The following is a 21000-nucleotide window of genomic DNA, read 5'->3' as shown; positions in this document are numbered from 1 at the left end:
AGCAATCTCGGATCATTCTCCCTCAATAGCCATGTTAACAGAGATCAATTGTAACACATTGGATGAGAACTGTCCCATGTGTGGTGTAAATGCAGAATATAGTAATACTTTAGAAGAAAATTATGATGCAAGAGGCCAACTTATAGCTTAATTGAGACAGGGGTTTGCAAATGTAACCCTTGTTGCAGTATTAAATAAGGAGAATCCATCTGTGTCTGAGGAAGATGGAGCACATGTTGATGGGGGGAGGGTGCCTATTCCACACAGTGAGGAAAGATTTAATCACACACAAAATACAGAGAGCACACACATTCCCATACTAACCCCACAGATAACTAAGCCAAGAACATTAAGTCCAGAACACCAAACAGATACTTTATCACTAACACCCAGTTTAAGATCCAGTCGAAGAAATTTAACTCAATCACAAAATTTACTGTTCTCTACCACCTCTCCTGAAACATCATCCCTGGTATCAACTACTGTTACAGAAGCATTAGTTATTTTGTTGTGAAGAGCTTATTTCCCAGCAGCAATGCCTGAACCAGCAAGCCAGCGCCTAAGAAGGGCTCCAAGAAAACCGTAACAAGTATCATTTCATAAAGAGTTAACTCTTTTTTTTCAGCTTTTAGAAACTATTGTCTAATCACCTCTGGAGCCAGACTGCTAATTGATAAGATGAACTTGTAAACTTGTTATCTTAAGTACTGTAATCCTATTGTGGCCTGTCAAAGGACAGTGCTCTCTATCTAAATGTGTGATGGGGGATTTTGTGCTTCCCCCCCTCTCCCCCTGGGAGTGCCCTGTGTGCATGTAACCTTAATAAAAAGCAGGCTGGGCATCCCAGTCCTGAGTTCTTGTTTGACCCTCAATCGCAGCGTTGACTCGTTTTTGTGGGCAGAAGGGTATCCTAGCGGTACTGCAGCTAAGGGAGATTATTCTATATTTGCGAGACTCATATAGAATACTATGGAAAGCAGCTTCTCCCCTCTTTAGCAATAGGGATCCAGGCTACTAAGCGGTCCATCTCTCAGCGAGACTAAGGGTAACCGTAACATTTGGCGGCAGCGGCGGGATTTTCCTGGATTTCCTAGGAGAGGTACAGAACGGATGGAGAGCGCTTACGAAAAATTGAAGCGTACAACCCAAAAGGATTTACTTGAAAGCAGAGGGGGGTACGCCAGCAACCGGCCGAGGAGAGAGCTGATCGCAGAATTGACCGAACTGGATCAGAGCTTCACAATGGCAGAAACACCGACCACGATTAGTGACGAAAAAACCAGGATTGTTCGGGAAAGGCTCTCATTATACGGGCCGAACCCCTCCATGGAATTGGTACAGCAGTTGATGGCAGAGGCGGACGAGGATATACGAGAGACTCGAGCCCACGAACTCAACCTAGCGAATGCACACCGCAATGCTGAAGCCCCGCAGGTAATCATCCCTGTCGAAAATGCTGGGAGGCCCAAGATACCCTATGCGGCATTTCGACCCTTCCTAGAGAGCGAGACAGGGATTGATGAATATTTGGCGGACTTCGAAAGGCAATGTGCCCTGCACCAGATTCCCAACAGAGAGTGGCCCACGATATTGTCTGGGAAACTATCCGGGCGAGCCCTGGAAGCCTTTCGTACTCTGGGTGCTGAGGAAGTGACACAGTATGAGCTAGTTAAGGAGACACTGTTGCGACGGTACGCTGTAACTCCGGACACGTATCGCCGACAGTTTCGGGGCACGGAAAAGAAGCCTAACGATACCCATATGGAATGGGCGCACCGAATGCGGAGAGCGGCAAATCACTGGCTGAGCGGAAGTAAAGCGGTGACTGGGGAGGAAATTTTACAATTGTTTCTCTTAGAACATTTTTATAATGGCATGGAACAGCAAGGGAAGGAATGGCTGCGAGACAGGCGGCCTTCTACCTTAGAAGAAGCAGCCAAATTGGCCGATGAACATTATGACTCCCGTCTTCACGAACCCATGAACTACCGAGCTCCAGCACGGGTCGAACCCAGAGAGGTTTACCGTGCACCCCCTCGTACTGAATTCCGAGCCCCGGTGCCCACAAGGCCCGTCCGACACTCAGGACCACCCAATAACAGCTCTGAGCGTCCCAGACCGACTTGCCACCGATGCAAGCAACCAGGGCATTTCATTGCTAGCTGCCCCCTTAATACGCACCAGACACCCAGGAATTACAATTACCCCTCTGGGTCCTATCGTCCGGCCCGGGCCCTCTGTGTTAACCAAGAGGCCCCTATGGAGGGATATGTGGGGCCGCTTCACGAGGCAGACCCTGTATATGCTGCCTCAGATAACCGCCAGCACCATCGGCAGAGGGTATGGCTCGAGGGGCGATCTACCGAGGGATTGCGAGACACAGGGGCTACTATCACGCTGGTACAGAGTCATTTGGTGCCAGAGCACAAGCGATCCGGACAGAATGTGGCCGTTAGAGTGGCGGGGGGGGATGTGTACAAAATTCCAACAGCTAAAGTGCATCTTGATTGGGGAGCGGGAAAGGGGGCTGTGAACGTGGGCCTAATGGATAATTTACCTGCCGAAGTACTACTGGGCAACGATTTGGGCCCCATGACTTCTGCCTATGCTCCAGTATGCAACAACGAGGCGGACCCAGTGACTACACGGGCCCAAGCCCGGACGGAGCGAGAGCTCTCCCCAGTGCGGGAGACACAGGTAAGACCTACCCCGACCTTGCCTGACAGGTTAGGCCCCATACCCTGGGACACCCCAGATGCTTTCGAGGCAGAGTCTAAGACTGACCCGACCTTACAAAAGTACCGGGAACGAGCAGAGACCGGAGGGGGCGGGGCAGATAACGAAACATTCTTATGGGAAAAAGGGAAACTATACCGCTGGACAGAGAAAAGGGGACAGCGTAGGCGACAGCTGGTAGTGCCCCACAAATACCGTCAAGAAATCCTCAAAATAGGCCACGACATCCCCTTAGCAGGCCACCTAGCCGTTACCCGTACCCTACACCGCATTACTCACACGTTCTTTTGGCCAGGGGTGCACGCTGACGTTAGAACTTACTGTAACACCTGCGATGTGTGTCAACGAGTAGGAAGGCGAGGCGATCACCCTAAAGCCCAGCTAGTAAATATGCCCATTGTAGAGGAACCCTTCAGCCGGGTTGCTATTGACCTAGTGGGACCACTGGCTACCCCTAGTCCCTCCGGTAAGCGATACATTCTTACCTGTAGTGGACTACGCTACCAGGTACCCAGAGGCTGTCGCCCTATCCAACATACAAGCGGATACGGTAGCGAATGCACTAGTACAGGTGTTCTCCCGGGTAGGATTTCCAAAAGAAATCCTATCCGACCGAGGCACCCAATTTACGGCTGAATTGACCCAACAACTCTGGCAGGTTTGCAAAATTAAGTCCCTCCTGAGCTCCCCATACCACCCCCAGACGAACGGGCTGTGTGAGAGGTTCAATGGGACCCTCAAGCAAATGCTCAAGACGTTCACTCAGGAATACCGAGACTGGGAACGCTTCCTGCCGCACCTCCTATTTGCTTATCGGGAGGTGCCCCAGGAAACGACAGGGTTCTCTCCCTTCGAGTTGCTCTATGGAAGAAAGGTACGGGGACCCCTAAACCTGATCCGGGAGCACTGGGAGGGAGAGATGGAGGCTGACGGTGTCCCCATTGTGCCATACGTGCTGGAACTCAGGGACCGAATGGAGCAATTAGCCAAATCCGTGCGGGCTAATCTCCAGTTGGCCCAGAGAAGACAGAAAGTATGGTACGATCGGGGGGCCCGAAAGAGAATCTTCACCATAGGACAAAAGGTGTTAGTACTTAAGCCGGTGAAGACAGACAAATTGCAGGCGTCCTGGCAGGGTCCCTACCAGATCGTAGAGAAAAGGGGAGACACCACTTATGTGATAGCTAGCTGCCACGACAACAATCTTAGAAAGACATTCCATGTAAACATGCTCAAGGAATATTTTGAGCGGCCAGAGAACGTGACGGCCGTATGTTGTTCCCCTCAGGAAGACCCCGACAGTTTACCCATTCCAGACCTATTAGAAAAGAGCATCCCCACAGGTATAGTGGCGCAGGTTCAGATAGGGGACCGACTTAGCCCCACTGAAAGGGAGCAGCTCAACCAACTCCTCCAGTCTAAACACCTCACCTTCTCCCCGAAGCCAGGGTACACTACTTTAACCACCCACCAGGTAGATACTCCGGGACAAGCTCCCTTGCGCCAGGCTCCGTACCGAATCCCCGAAGCAGTTAGGACAGGAATGAAGAAGGAGATCGATGAGATGCTCCAGCTCAGGGTAATTGAGCCCTCCGATAGTCCCTGGGCCTCCCCAGTTGTCTTGGTGCCCAAGAAAGATGGGACCACCCGGTTCTGCGTAGACTATCGGAGGCTCAATGAAAATACCGTGACGGACGCTTACCCTATGCCCAGGGTAGACGAGCTACTCGATCGTATAGCCAGGGGAAATTACCTGACCACTATTGACCTCTGCAAAGGTTACTGGCAGATTCCCCTGGCCCCGGAGGCTATCCCCAAGTCGGCATTCGTCACCCCATTCGGCTTATATCAGTTTAGGGTAATGCCGTTTGGGATGAAGAATGCCCCATATACATTCCAGCGCTTGGTGGATAGGCTCCTGGATGGCTTCCAGAGTTTTGCTTGCGCCTACCTGGACGACATAGCGATCCACAGTGAGTCCTGGGAGGACCACTTAGCTCATGTGGGAATGGTTCTGGATCAGATCCGGGCTGCTGGCCTGACTCTGAAGCCAGAAAAATGCCACTTTGGGATGGCCGAGGTACAGTACCTGGGTCACCGGGTGGGGTGTGGAAAGCAGCGACCAGAGCCGGCCAAAATAGAAGCTGTCGCCAATTGGCCCACCCCCATCACTAAGACTCAGGTCCTAGCCTTCCTGGGCACGGCAGGGTACTATAGACGGTTCGTACCAGACTACAGCACACTTGCCAAACCCCTGACTGACTTGACCAAGAAGAACTTACCTCGACAGGTCCTGTGGTCTCCCCACTGTGAAACGGCTTTCCAGGCTCTCAAAAATGCTCTAATTAACGCTCCTGTCTTGGCGGCCCCAGCCCTTAACAAACGTTTTATCGTCCATACAGATGCTTCCATGTTCGGGCTGGGAGCCGTCCTCAGCCAAGTAGGCGAAGATGGAGGGGAGCATCCAGTTGCCTACATCAGCCGGAAGCTCCTGCCCCGCGAAGTCAGCTATGCAGCGGTCGAAAAGGAGTGTTTGGCTTTGGTGTGGGCATTAAAGAAATTGACTCCCTATTTATATGGTCAGGAGTTCACTCTGGTCACCGACCATAACCCGTTGGTGTGGCTGAACCGGGTCTCTGGAGATAACGGCAGGCTATTACGTTGGAGCTTATCGTTGCAACCCTTCAATTTCACCATTACTTACAGACCTGGGAAACAGAATGGCAACGCCGACGGGTTGTCCAGACAAACCGACCTCAGCCCCGCATAATCAGCGGTCTGGACAGCCTTAGTCTGCCCCGAAAAGGGGTCAGACCGTGTCTGCCAGAGTGTTCCACAGAAAGGGAGCACTGTTACAGAAGCATTAGTTATTTTGTTGTGAAGAGCTTATTTCCCAGCAGCAATGCCTGAACCAGCAAGCCAGCGCCTAAGAAGGGCTCCAAGAAAACCGTAACAAGTATCATTTCATAAAGAGTTAACTCTTTTTTTTCAGCTTTTAGAAACTATTGTCTAATCACCTCTGGAGCCAGACTGCTAATTGATAAGATGAACTTGTAAACTTGTTATCTTAAGTACTGTAATCCTATTGTGGCCTGTCAAAGGACAGTGCTCTCTATCTAAATGTGTGATGGGGGATTTTGTGCTTCCCCCCCTCTCCCCCTGGGAGTGCCCTGTGTGCATGTAACCTTAATAAAAAGCAGGCTGGGCATCCCAGTCCTGAGTTCTTGTTTGACCCTCAATCGCAGCGTTGACTCGTTTTTGTGGGCAGAAGGGTATCCTAGCGGTACTGCAGCTAAGGGAGATTATTCTATATTTGCGAGACTCATATAGAATACTATGGAAAGCAGCTTCTCCCCTCTTTAGCAATAGGGATCCAGGCTACTAAGCGGTCCATCTCTCAGCGAGACTAAGGGTAACCGTAACAACTACCATTAAAAACCAAGATAGAGATAAAGTAATAAGACAACTGGTAAAGTTAAAACCTCTCTTTTCAGTGTATGATGTTAAAGCAGATGTATTTACTAACATGTCATATTTTGAGTCTGCAATAAAACAATACATGCTTTGTCCTAAAGAAGCATGTATAATGTTAAAGATTTGGCTTCCAGGAAGCATTGCTGCTAGATTTCAATCACTAGTTGCAGGCCCAGTTAATTTGAACACAGATTGGTTTAAGGAGGATAAATGGGGTTCAGATGGGGACAGATTAAAAGCAGTTTGTAAACTAGTCACAGGGAGAAGAGATTTAGATAGTCACTCTCTTGCAGAAATGCAAGTAGCATTAAATGATGACCCATGGGTATTTGCAGCTAAATTTGAACAATTATATAGATTGGCACACAGAATTTCACCAGAACAGACACCTCATGATATGTTGCAGTATTTAATTAAACAATTCACATACTTGGACCCTAGCATATGATGGCTGAGGAAAAGAATACACTAGAGGGTGTGTTATCTATTATAGGTAAGACTAGGCAGAACATTCTAAAGAAAAGGAACACAGGGCAACATAGAATTGCTATGGTAACCACTAATGAAGGGAAACAAAAATATTCAGAGGGTCACTTTAAAGGTGCTTGCCATTACTGAAATAAATATGGGCACAGACGAGTAGATTGCAGATTTTTAAAGAAAATTCAGAAGGAAACTGAGGGAGGGCAGGAAAAAGTATATCCCTCTGCACCTCCAAAAGAATGCTATGCCCAGAATTGGGTAGGGAAAAATAACAAGATTAAGCCCCCAGATAAAACAGGACAGGAATACACCCCAAAGTTTAGGCCTGATACTAATCTGTATGGCCCAGCACATGAGGCTTTGAGAGAGATGACTGTGGGGGGAGAGGAAGTGGGATATCAGGAAAAGAATTATGAAAATAATTCTCCTCTGATATCCTGCTCTGATTGACTACATGAGGCCCTGGATGACATGGTCCCTATATGTAACACCTTTATGGATCATTCTGGACATCCCTGTGTCTATGGTGTGATTGAGGGCCATCATACAAAACTCCTCATAGGCACAGGAGCTTTAGTAACTCTGACAGACTTACCATTAAGTCCCCCACAAGGGACAAGACAGACATTTCTTGTGGGACTTGGGGGATCCCAGTCCCAAGCATTACTTATCCCAAATGTGACTATGACACTAGGCAATCAGTGGACTAAAGAAATTCCCATTTGGCAGAGCAAAAACACAGAGGGTACAATACTTGGTGCTGATATAATGAGATCAGAAGGGATGATAGTGGAACTTTGTAAAAATGTTTTGTGGAGGGATACTAGAGGGAGAAAGCCTGTTGTATTAGATGACTCTTACATCAGTCACATTGCATCCATTGCATCAATTCCTTCAGAAAGGGTGTGGCTGGATACTGAAATTATTACAAATTATTAGTCAGCTTGAAAGCCAAGGGATAATTAGAGAATGTTCCTCCTTTAATAATTCTCCTTTGTGGCCAGTAAAGAAAGCAAATAATACTTGGAGGTTAAATGCTGATTTTCGTATGGTGAATAAAGTTACCCCACCTGTTACAAATATAGTTGCTTCTACTCCTGAAGTTGTATCCAAACTGAGTGCCACATGTAGGTGGTATTCCGTTCTGGATATAAGTAATGGTTTTTGGAGTGTCAGACTAGCCCCAGAGTGCCAATATAAGTTTGCTTTTTGCTTTTCTAACATGCAATATTGCTTCAATTCGCTCCCTCAGGGCTTTCATAGCTCGCCAACATACTTTCACCAAGCATTAGCAGAGGTATTAAAAACATTCACAGTCCCAGACAGTATCATACAGTATGTAGATGATATTTTGTCACAAACGGAGACAGTAGAGGAACATTTGGAGTGGCTGAATGAACTGTTTGACTTGATTGCTGAATCTGGCCTCAAGTTAAACACTTCAAAAGTACAATTAATGAGACAAAAGGTGACATTTTTGGGAGTATCAATCCAAAGAGGTACAAGATGCCCTACTAGAGAACGAGTTACAGCCATACTTCAGGGGCCTAGACCTTTGCATAGGCAGACCTTAAGACAATTCTTATGTTTGTTAAATTTTTCTCGTGATTTCATTGAAGGGTTTGCTGAAAAAGCAAAGCCTCTCTATGATCTTTTGAAAGGGGAGGATGTTGGGAAAATTCCTTGGAGTGCAGAACATGAGGAAGCATTTAAAGTGTTAAAGTAAGGTTTAGCATCAGCCCCTGCCCTTGCCACAGTGGAGAGGGAGGCCCCTTTTGCTTTATAAACATACACATCTGACACTTCTATTTCCACGGTCCTACTGCAGGAGAGGGCTGAAAAATGGAGGCCTGTTGGCTATTTTTCCAGGCTTCTTACTCCAGTAGAGAAAGGATATGACTCATGTATCAAGGCTTTGTTAGGGGTGCATTGGTCAGTTCAGGCTACTGAGCATATAGTGGGATTTGGGAAGCTCATCCTCCAAACACCACATACCACTATAAAACTGTTATTGGAAAAATCATTAAGTGGGGTTTCAACACAAAGAGTGACTAGGTGGTTAATAGATTTGCAACATCGTGACATCACTGTACAACACAATGCAAAATACACATTACCCCAACTAATGCACACTCAGGGCGAACCCCATGACTGCACAGAGACATTCACACACAGGGAATCACCTCATAATCATAAATTGTTCAAGAACAAAACTTCTCCCCAAGATTTACAAATTTATGTAGATGGTTCAAGATTTTGGCAGGATGGTCAATTTAATACTGGTTTTGCTATTTGGGTCCCCTCTCAACAATTAGCTCTTACATTTATGCTACCACGATCATTCTCAGCACAGAGAGCAGAATTAGAAGCCATTTCTATGGCTTGCCAAAAGTTGGACACACAAAACATTTGTATATACAGTGACAGTGCCTATGTTACCAGATCACTGACAGAGTATTTACCAATTTGGAATCTAAGGGGAATAGTAGACTCAGCAGGCAAACCATTGTCACATGACCAAGCCCTTAAGAAATTGGTAGATTGGGGAACACAGCACCCATTGCAGTTAGCTATTGTTAAAGTTAAGGCACACACACATTTCACAGATGAACATTCACAAGGGAATGCACATGTGGACATGTTAGCCAAACAGGCAGCTTTAGATGGGGAACCATGGCAATCAGATGAGAATGACAGTGAGACACAGGAAGCATGGAGAGAGCATGTTGCATCTAAAGATACAATGGCACACATAGCAAAGATTACAATGATAGATCCAGAGGTACCTGATTTGGAAACAGAACAAGCTAAAGATCCTAACCTTTTCCATCTGTTACAGGAACAGCAAACAGTCCCAAATGGTTATTCAATTTGTAAGGAGTTAATATGTTACTCCAATCCCACTGATCCACAGGCTAAATTGTTTTTTGTGGTCCCAAGTCATTTGCAGGGACCTATAACACAGCAAACACATTCTCTTCTTGGGCATATTGGCCAAAGTGCATTAGAGTACCATTTAAGGCAAAAATTTAATTGGCCAGATTTAGCAGAAACCTGTTTAAAATGTGTACAAGTTTAATTTGTGCTCAAATCATTCCACGTCCTAAAGATCAGAGACCCATTCTTCAGAGAATACCAGTAGCAGATGGCCCCTGGAAAGCTATCCAAATTTATTTTATAGGCCCACTTCCACTATCAAAGGGGGGTCTCAGGTATGCCCTAGTAATTGTAGATATTTTTTCAAAATGGGTTGAGGCTATTCGACTTCATTGTGATACTACACAGGCTACTGCCAGAGAACTGTGGCAACATGTTTTCTCAAGATGGGGTTTTCCAACACTCATTGAATCAGACAGGGGTACATATTTTACAGGTCAGGTAATGCAAAATCTCTGTGCCCTACTGGGAATACAGACAAGATTTCATGTACCATATCATCCACAATCTTCTGGTATAGTTGAGCGCATGAATCGCACATTAAAAACAAAATTGTCCAAAATGCTTTCCCAGTATGGTAAATCATGGGTCACACATCTTCCAGCAGTTCTAATGGCTATTAGAGCTACACCATCAAATGCTACCAAGTGTTCTCCTTATGAGCTCATGACAGGGAGAAAGATGGCATTAGGCCACCCAGGTGAACCACAATTGTCTACCCCCTTGAGAGAATCTGTGTCTAGAGATCAATATCTCTCCCAAATTCAGGAGCAGTTGAGCTCACTGCTACTTTTTGCTGCCTCTAATATGGCCCCAAAAGATTGTAAATTTTCATCTACTCCTCAAACACCTCTGTTTGAGAAGGGGGGATTGATCATGATTAAAAAATTTTGCAAAAATTCTCCCTGGGATGCAAATTGGGAGGGACCTTATAGAATTTTGGACAAATTGGGTAATACTGTGATTAAAATAGAAAGATCAACCCCTGGGAAAACCAGAAGGCAGCCTGGTTACAATGGGTCCATGTTGACCAATGTAAAGTGTATAGAGGGACAGTTGTCCCAGCTGTAGATATTTCTGCTAAGAACTGATATTATCTTAATCTTTTTGACAGATTTCATTATGTGGAACCTGAGAGAAATGATTGCACCAACCTATTTGTATTTGTGTGGGTGTTATTGCAAAAACTTCCAATCTGTGACTTTAATGCACTTTCAATCACCAACCTCACAAGGAGTCATAGATGGAGTTCAAGCAACATCATCAGAGGATGGACAAGCTTCTGGGGTTCTCAAGACCTTAAAGGGACACTCAGGTTATATTAAATTTTCATGATTCAGATACAGCATGTAATTTTAAACAACTTTCCAATTTACTTCCATTTAAAAAAAATGTGCACAGTCTTTTATATTTACAATTTTTGAGTCACCAGATCCTACTGAGCATGTGCAAGAATTCACAGACTATACTTATATGCATTTGTGATTGGTTGATTGCTATCACATGGTACAAGGGGAGTAGAAATATATATCACTTTGAAATGTGTTATAAATAAATCTATTACTCATTTGAAGTTCAGACTAAGTGCTTTTGCATTGTCTTGTTATCTTGCATTTGTTGATTATGCAAATCTAATGTGTTGACTGGTCCTTTAACAAAGATTGTTTGGGAAAATTGACTTTTAATGCGGGTGGGAGGATTGAAATATTTGCTGAAAAACATCAAGACAATTTAACTGGTTTTTGGAGGGTCAATCAGGGTAATAAATTTGAATGGGAATGTAAGTGGGTGGCTTGGGGAAAATGGACTATAGGTCTGGTGGGAGAAGGTATTTCTGTGTCTACAACATATGCAAATCCTATTCACACTATAAATGGCAATAACTATAATATAACCAAGGTTATATTTGAACAACAAATTGGAGAAGGGATTAATTGGAGAGTTAGAGCTTCCAAATTTGGTGGAGGGATTTAAGTATACTTAAAAATAGATCAAAAAAAGGAAAAAACTACTTTTGCACCTTTGATCTATTCTACTTTAATCACTACACCAAAGATTAAACATTATGACAATACTGCAATGTGTGAGGGGAAAAGGGTTGTTTCTAGCGGTCCATTTCAAATAAGTACAATCAAGCCAATTCCAGTATTGAGGGATGCCACATTCCAATTTATCACATGGAGGATTAAAATAATAGATTGGCTAGTTTCCACACATTACCAAAATTGTTCCAGAATTACTGCCACTATGGAAAAAGCATTAGTTAAGTGGGCAGAAGGTACTAGGAGAAGGACTAGGAGGGATATTGTGGATACAGTTTTGGGAGGTGCGGGAACAGGGTTAGGTGTGGTAAATTCCATTGACATATCCATCTTAACAACAACCTTACAGTCTCAGGGGATGTTAAATGCAAAAGGGATTCATGCACAACAAATGATAAACACCCTAGTAGAGACACTGACACAGACAGTCATTCAGGTTCAGGGTCCTGCCATTCAACATACAGAGGAAATACTGATAGGAGTAATTAGTAGGTTAAGGGAAGTATCCTGGGATTTTGTGTGTATTTCCATGCAAACCGAATTATCAACTGACTTTAAATTAATAGCACAGGCTATGGAAAATAACCATACACCTTTGGGAGGGTGGGAGCAGTCTGTTGTTAACAGTTTTGCATCAGAACACAAATAATTATGGTTCAACAGTTGGTTAGGTTGCAGGGAATATATATGCAGGGCTACTTCACTTGTGCCCACTAGTGGTACCTATCAGAATGTTTATCATTTGTTTTTACTAAGAACACCTGTCACAGAATCTCATGTTTTACATCATGAGTTAGAGTTCCCAAATTTTATATGGAATGGTTCCCATATGGAACAGGTAGACATGTCTGGCTGCATAAGGTTTCCTTCGAAAGTTTTATGTCTACCCATAAATCATTTTTGATTCCTGCTGGCATAATCACTCATATTGCAATGGTTTTGTGGAGAAAGTTAATTCCCAAGATATGATTTTTCCATTAGGACAAGGAAAGGTGTGTTTTGTTGCGTTGAAGCCTATAGATGAGGTGCATGTATGGTTTGACAAGTGTAATTCAAAAGAACAAATCACACCAGGGATTTATTGTATTACTGGGTACCCTGTGAGGATAAGTTCACTACAGTTTAACTTCACTGTCCCACAGTTACTCACACATAATGCTACCTTCGGGGCTCCACTCATAATACCAATATTAGTAGATGATGCACTTTGGCAAAAATGGGTAACCTTATTGCAAAAAGATTCTGTGTTACTGGAACATCTTGAAAATTTTGGGGAAGGTGTTCATGTAAATTTCTACCATCAGGAACAAGAACTACAGAGGATTGAACATACTTTTACAGAGATGTCAAGTGCTATCTGGTGGCAGAAATTAGCAAATTCCTTTTCAAAACAGTCATCATGGGGTTCTGCGTTGGGAAATCTGTTTATACATCCATTTATAATCATATTATTTATTTCTATATTATGTATAGTTATTCAAATTTGTATGTGTTGTTATTTAAAATCACTAATTGCATGTGTATATCACTTAAATTATGGTATGCGAATGGGGACATCTTTAGTACACTAATATAGCCATCACACATAGGTGGGGTTAGGAATGTTCTAACAGATTCACTCATATAAAACACCCATTGGAATGTAAGGGTACCGGTAACCTCCATTGCCAAAAGGGGGGAATGTAATAAAGGCATAAACCTGTAAAAACTCAGATGTGGTCAGAAAAGGGTAATATGGCATAATACTGAATACATAATAATACATAAAAAAGAACTCAGTTGTGTAATCAGGAAGGGGTTAACTCCTTTTGTGTGGCCATATGCCCTCCCTCCCCCGAAACCATGGCATGGCTGCAACTAAATACCTGAACAAGACATAGGGCTTGCATATGAGTGACATCATCATTGTGGGAGGGATGAAAAACTTACAATAAAAGAGCCAAAATACTGTTGCTCTCTCTCTCTTTTCTTTGGGATCTTGCTCTGATAACATACATCACGTGAGTACTTCTTACTGACACATTACATTACAGCACACCATATATTTTCACAATAGAATGGCTGTATATTAGTATGATATAGATGCTGCATCAGTACTATATATATATATGATAGAATGGTCATATGTATTAGTGTAATATTGATGTTTAATTCAGTGCAGTGTATTTATATTTAATCTGCATATTGTAATTAATGTTTATTTAGCCTCATTGTAATAAAGTTTTGTATTGCTGGCTTGTGAGTTAATGTCCTTACAAGTAGTTTAATTAAGCTAGTAATTGTGTGTTAATATTTTATAGTGGGTATAATAATTCATAAGGGATAATTAAGAGGAATATTAGCATATCACTTAAAGGTATAGCAAACAGACACTAAAAAATATACACCTAGATTACGAGTTTTGCGTTAGAGGCTGTGCGGTGCTAACGAGCAGTTTATGCTCACCGCTCACTTGCAGACAACGATGGTATACAGGTTTTTAGAAACCCGGCGTTAACTGCAGAAAAGTGAGTGAAGAGCAAAATTTAGCTCCACATCTCACCTCAATACCAGCGCTGCTTACGGTAGCGGTGAGCAGGTAAAACATGCTCGTGCATGATTTCCCCATAGGAATCAATGGGGGAGAGCCGGCTGAAAAAAAACTTAACACCTGCAAAAAAAGCAGCGTAAAGCTCCTAACGCAGCCCCATTGATTCCTATGGGGAAATACTTTTTATGTCTACACCTAACACCCTAACATGAACCCGAGTCTAAACACCCATAATCTTACACTTATTAACCCCTAATCTGCCGCCCCCAATATCGCCGCAACCTACTTTATATTATTAACCCCTAATCTGCCACTCCGGACACCGCCGCCACCTACATTATAGTTATGAATCCCTAATCTGCTGCCCCCAACATCCACGAACCCTACATTATATTTATTAACCCTAATCTGTTGCCCCAATGTCGCCGCAACCTAACTACATTTATTAACCCCTAATCTGCCACCCCCAACTTCACCACCACTATAATAAAGTTATTAACCCCCAAATCTAAGTCTAACCCTAACCCCCCCAACTCAAATTTAATTTAAATGAATCTAAATAAAATGAATACAATTCACTAAATTATTCCTATTTAAAACTAAATACTTACCTATAAAATAAACCCTAAGCTAGCTACAATATAACTAATAGTTAAATTGTAGCTATCTCAGGGTTTATTTTTATTTTACAGGCAACTTTGTATTTATTTTAACTAGGTACAATAGTTATTAAATAGTTATTAACTATATAATAACTTCCTAGTTAAAATAAAGACAAATTCACCTGCAAAATAAAACCTAAACTAAGTTACAATTACACCTAACACTACACTATAATTAAATAAATTACCTAAACTAACTACAATTAATTACAATTTAAAAAAATATCTAAAGTACCAAAAAAAAAACCCCACTAAATTATAGAAAATAATAAAATAATTACAAGAATTTTAAACTAATTACACCTACTCTAATCCCCCTAACAAAATAAAAAAGCCCCCAAAATAAAAAAAGCCCTACCCTACAATAAATTACAAATAGCCCTTAAAAGGGCCTTTTGCAGGGCATTGCTCCAAAGTAATAAGACACCGTGTATAAACATCTCAAACAATTTAAAGTGCAAGTTTTTTTAAAAAAGACCAGGAAGTGCAAGTTTTTTGTTCTACTGTAGTCACTCTGTACTAGCACCCTGGCAGTTGTGGCATCTCCATCGATCCTATATATATTAATATATAAAATTATATATGGGTATAGATATACACAAATATATATATAGGAATATCTATTTATAAATACATACAACATAGTGCGTTATGTGCAGAACATTGGAATGTGAAATATTTACAGTAAATACATAGGGGCTGATTTATCAAGGCCCGAATGACCCCTGATGCCCCTGTTTTCGCGTGAGCCTTTAGGCTTGCTGGAAACAGCAGTTATGAAGCAGCGGTCCTTAACTGGTTTAACTCTGAGGCCGCAGACATCAATCCGTCACCGATCTCATACGATTGGGCTGATTGACACCCCCTGCTAGAGGCCGATTGACCGCAAATCTGCAGGGGGCAGTATTGCACAGGCAGTTCACAAGAACTGCTTGTACAATGATAAATGCAGACAGCGTATGTTGTCGGCATTCATCAATGTCTGTCGGACATGATCCGCTGAGTGGATCATGTTGGACAGACCGATGATAAATCGTCCCCATACTTAAAACCTTTATTACATATAAATATTGCATACATATGCGTTTTTATCTACTTGACTGCAAAGGGCTCCATTGTACTTCTATATATATGTCTATATATGTATACATATATATTTATGTGTTTATATGTGTATATATGTCTGTAAATACACATGAATACATCTGTACACACATATAAACATATATACATACATATACATAGTTAGACATGGGTATGTGTGTATCTCTATGTTAAAGCCCTATGCAGTCCTTTTTGTTTCTACCACCTGAGACCCCATATTTTTGAGCCCTTATAACTTTTTTGTGCAAATTTTTGTTTTAATATTTTTTATTAGAGTGAATATTGGATAATAAAAGGGAAAGGATTTAAAGTGTAAACACTAATATGCATTATTGTGAGATGTTTTAAAAGGTAAATATTTGTATTGATAAGGTTTGTTTAATATATAGGATAATGATTTTGTACTGTTTTTTAGGTGGATCATATAATATATTTGAATATCCTTTCAGCCACTAGATGGAGTCCTTAAGTTTTCAGACATGGAATGTTTGTGAAATAATTAGGAGACACCTGTGCAGGTACTAGACTCCTCCTATTGAGGCTTTACATAGAGTGGTATAAGGCATATGCTTATGCAGCATGATTAAGGTCAGTTGGACCGAAACGTTTTGCTAAATGTTTATGTGATGTCCCAATAAACATTGTTGGATATTGAACCAAGTGGTCCTGCTACTTTCTGAACTTTTGGAGCTGACTTTTGGGGCATGTGCAGGACCCCTGTAGCGTGCACCTGGTTGCGGTAAGTGCTGGGCATTTCCTTTTCTTGGAATTCCAAAGGTGACATTTTTCTAATCTGCTCACTGCAATGTGTAGTTATGGTTATTGTTTTATTTGCTGCTGCACTAATTACTTATAACATTTAATAACAATATTTAATAATGTCAGTACTTGCATTTATCTCATCGCCTGAATACATTTTATGTCAATTACATTGAAATAAGAATTACTTTAGAAACATAACAAAGAATTTGTGCAAGCAATACGTATTACCATTGCAGAAGTGCCCAGCCGGACAAGGTTGGCAATCGTTACGATCTTTGTTACCACTTTGAGGTGCATAGCTGCCGCTATCACATGGGATAGGTGACTCTGTACCAGTGGGACAGTAGAATCCAGAAGGGCAAAGCTTCTGATTAGGTTGTGCAGAATGAAAGTCACAAATGTAACCAGCATGACAGTCACCTGGGAACAACAAAAATACCAGTCACACAATTTATTTCTACTACATCTGTTTTTTGTTCTCTATATATAAAAGACTATGAGCAGAACATTGCTAAGGAAAGGAAGGAAGGGGGAGGAAGGATGGACTTTCTTGATATCCTACCTGAGAGATTTCCTGACACACAGTACTTTCCTTTTGGGCAGACCCTTCCAGTAACACCATCCGTGGGGTTTGAAATCCTTGCACCCATAATGCACCAATATCCTGGCTGGCAGCGTCCAGTGGGCTCTGCAAGTCCCTCAGTAGCACAGAAAAATCCAGCAGGGCAGAGTGCACACTCCCCTATAAAAAAATTAGGTAAAGTTGCTAAGTATTATAGAAAATGTTTAACATGATAATCGTAGATACAGTTTTAGGCTACAGTGTCTTGTTTTTTCAGTACCTAAGAGTAATGATTTTAGTAATAATATAATCAACAAATTTAAATGTGCAAACAGGGCCCTACATAAATTAACATTGTGACTATCACATTTAATTTGTGTACAGGTTTCATGGTATAAAATTATAATGTGAGCTATATTTCTTTATTTTATGAGACATGAAACTGACCTATGTATTAACAAAATATTTATTTATAAACAATAAATCATGGTGTGCAATAACTTTAGCATAAAAAACTGATATAACAACCAATAAATATTACTAAAAAAATGCAATTTGTAGAATTTAAAATGCTCAAAATCTTGATAAAATGCACCAGATTTCTGATGAAAGAAATTTCGTGGTCAAATTGTCTCCATGCAAGGTATAGGGGGTATTATTGCACCAAAAAACATTTGTGAAAGTTCTAGGTAACTAAGGTTTGTAGCTTTTTTGTTACATTTTTTCAAAACTTTTACAATACATAAAGGATTCAACAGTGATTATATATGCACAGAATAATTTTGCTAGAACCAGTAGTGAATACAATAAATTCTCTCAGAGATATATCACTTATCACAGATAAATCTCTAGTTGATACACATTTTTTTGATTAATATAACCATATATAAGTGTTTTGTAGGTTTTTTTTTAAAACATATTGTAATAGATTTGAATCTGAAAAACTCAATATAAGTTTCAATGTATATTGCACAGGATTTTTTTTACTTCCAACAGACTAAACACATTATTATTATTATCATTTATTTGTATAACGCCGCCAAATTCCGTAGCGCTGGGATGCACAAATGCACAACATACCAATATATATGTAGAAATCACATATATGAGAAAGTAAATTGTAGCAACGTACCTTCAGTTTTTAGTTGCGTTTTTGAACTGTATGTTCCACGTGGACACATATGCTCCTCTCCAGATTCACTGCCCTTTGGACAATAATGTCCTGCCAGGCAAGGCTGGGGGGCAAAAATACCCCCAGCTCCTGATAAGTCACAGTAAAATCCTGGAGGGCACATTTTACAGTTTGATGCCCTCTCCAAGTCTTGAAACAAACCTACCCAGAAGACAGGTAAAAAAATGAATACATAAATATAAACAAAACCGTGCTGATGGCATAACAACCCTTACCACATAAGTGCATTTGTACAGCTTTACTAATATCTCAGATCATTAGGTTGTAGCGAGGACCCTTTTTACCAAAAAAACTCATATGGTTGTTAATGTAGCCTAACATAATGTTGCTTAGAAACATATAGATATAAATTAGGTACCAGTGGTGTTGCAATCTCTTCACACTGCAGGGCAGGTGCTCACATTTGGTTATCAAATAAGGTCTGAATTCTATTGCTGTTGTTAATAGAGTTGTGCAGCCAAGACATTTTCAGTTCATCAAAAATGTTCTTAACAAATATTTGGTAAAAAAAAATAGTTAAGCATTTACATTTAAAAATGTAAGCAAGGATAGAGGCGCCTATGGTGCAGGTAAATGATGGTACAATAAGTGCTGATCGCTCACTCTAACACAATGTACTCACATTTGTTGAAGGCACTCACTTGTGCCTACAGAGGCAGGCTGGATTTTTACAGCAATCCAGCTGGCTGAGACAGGGTGGAAAGGCTGATTATCTGGGTGTCAGAGTACAAAGACTCTGTAGTAGCATAGCAAGGTGGTACCAAAATAACACTGAGAGTGGATGTGTAATAAAAAATGGATTTATTAAAACATATAAAAAATGAAAAGTTAATCCACTCCTCAAAGTGTTAAAAACAACTGGTACATCAGGAATACATGCGACGCGTTTCTCAGTTACAACTGTTTCATCAGTTGTAACTGAGAAACGCGTTGCATGTATTCCTGATGTACCAGTTGTTTTTAACACTTTGAGGAGTGGATTAACTTTTCATTTTTTATATGTTTTAATAAATCCATTTTTTATTACACATCCACTCTCAGTGTTATTTTGGTACCACCTTGCTATGCTACTACAGAGTCTTTGTACTCTGACACCCAGATAATCAGCCTTTCCACCCTGTCTCAGCCAGCTGGATTGCTGTAAAAATCCAGCCTGCCTCTGTAGGCACAAGTGAGTGCCTTCAACAAATGTGAGTACATTGTGTTAGAGTGAGCGATCAGCACTTATTGTACCATCATTTACCTGCACCATAGGCGCCTCTATCCTTGCTTACATTTTTAGATCTACTTCCATCGGATGCTGATAGAGAAGCTGCCACCTTTTGCTGCCCTTTACAGCCAGCTGGATTGCTGTTAAAACCCAGCCTGCATCTACTGGCACAACTGAGTGCCTCCTCCTATTGTGAGTACCTTGTGTTCACATGAGTTTGATATTTTGAAATACCATTTTGATCTGCACCATTGGCGCCTCCTTCTTGTCACTTTTTCTTAAAGCATTTACATTTGTTTTTGTTAAAACAAATGTTTAAAAATACAGTTGAAAAAGTTCCACAGTAGCTTTGTACTTTTACGTGCAGGAGAGCCCTCTAACACGATCATCTTCTTGCCAGAGCCCCGGCCGCGCTTAACGCGCTCGGTTCCCATGACCTGCACTAACTTTAGCTGGGATTCTGGCAAGAAGGAGATCGGGATAGTGCGGCTAACCCCCCAAAAATTAAGCCTTAACCCCCCCCAAAAATCAGTATTTTTTCCTTTTCTTTAATTTTCTTGGTGCTTTCATTTGGATATTCATTTAATTTGCATATCTCTAAATGTTAACTGTATAAACTAATGGTATAAATATCCAAAATAAATGGACAGTGCTAGGAACTATTAATATGATCTTGAATTGATTAGAAATCAAAAACAAATGGATATATTTTGTATATTTATTATAAAGTCAAAAATCTGCGAAAACAATGTACATTAAATATGTACCACATAAAATATACAGAAATATATATTTTTTTAAATTCTATACAGCCCTCACTAATACATGAAAAACATGTTTTTTTAAATAAAATATGTAAAAATGATGGGGTCGATCACAATACTTTAGAAAAAATGTATCTAATTATTTATCTACCAAATTCACCAGATGTTAGTTTTGTTTTTCTGTTGAAGATCATTAAATAAGTTGTCTAAAGTATTGCAATCAACCCTTATATTTTAAAAAAATATCAAAATAGAAAAAGGAAAATAAAACAAGTTATATTTAAAGACTCCAGTTTACACGGTTTACAACAGCAATGTAAGTAAACTAGCTTCATAAATGTTGTCAGCCCTCTGTTATGTTGGGCTCACTTGCTAATATTTCTGGGGGTACAAGGTTTTATCGCTTAATACCACATGCTTTAACCCTGACACAACTTTTGAGTTGATCACAATCATTTAGAGAAAATTATCAAATGATCCATCTACAAAAATCCCCTTAGACTTTAATGGTGCTTTTGTGTTAATAATCATTTGATAAGCTT

At 41.1% G+C, this 21000-nt stretch overlaps 1 long non-coding RNA gene across 1 annotated transcript in view; it reads left to right on the top strand.

Moving 5' to 3' along the window:
• Window positions 1-11208, top strand: part of LOC128639242 (uncharacterized) — a 156667-nt gene extending 145459 nt beyond the window's left edge. Inside the window, exon 3 of the long non-coding RNA XR_008399149.1 lies at window positions 10745-11208. This is a non-coding gene — a long non-coding RNA (uncharacterized LOC128639242). The remainder of the gene's footprint in view (window positions 1-10744) is intronic.
• The last annotated feature ends 9792 nt before the right edge of the window (window positions 11209-21000 follow it).

This window comes from Bombina bombina, chromosome 8 (assembly GCF_027579735.1).
Source record: "Bombina bombina isolate aBomBom1 chromosome 8, aBomBom1.pri, whole genome shotgun sequence".
Lineage (NCBI taxonomy): Eukaryota > Metazoa > Chordata > Amphibia > Anura > Bombinatoridae > Bombina > Bombina bombina.
This window is presented reverse-complemented; position numbering and strand designations above follow the sequence as displayed.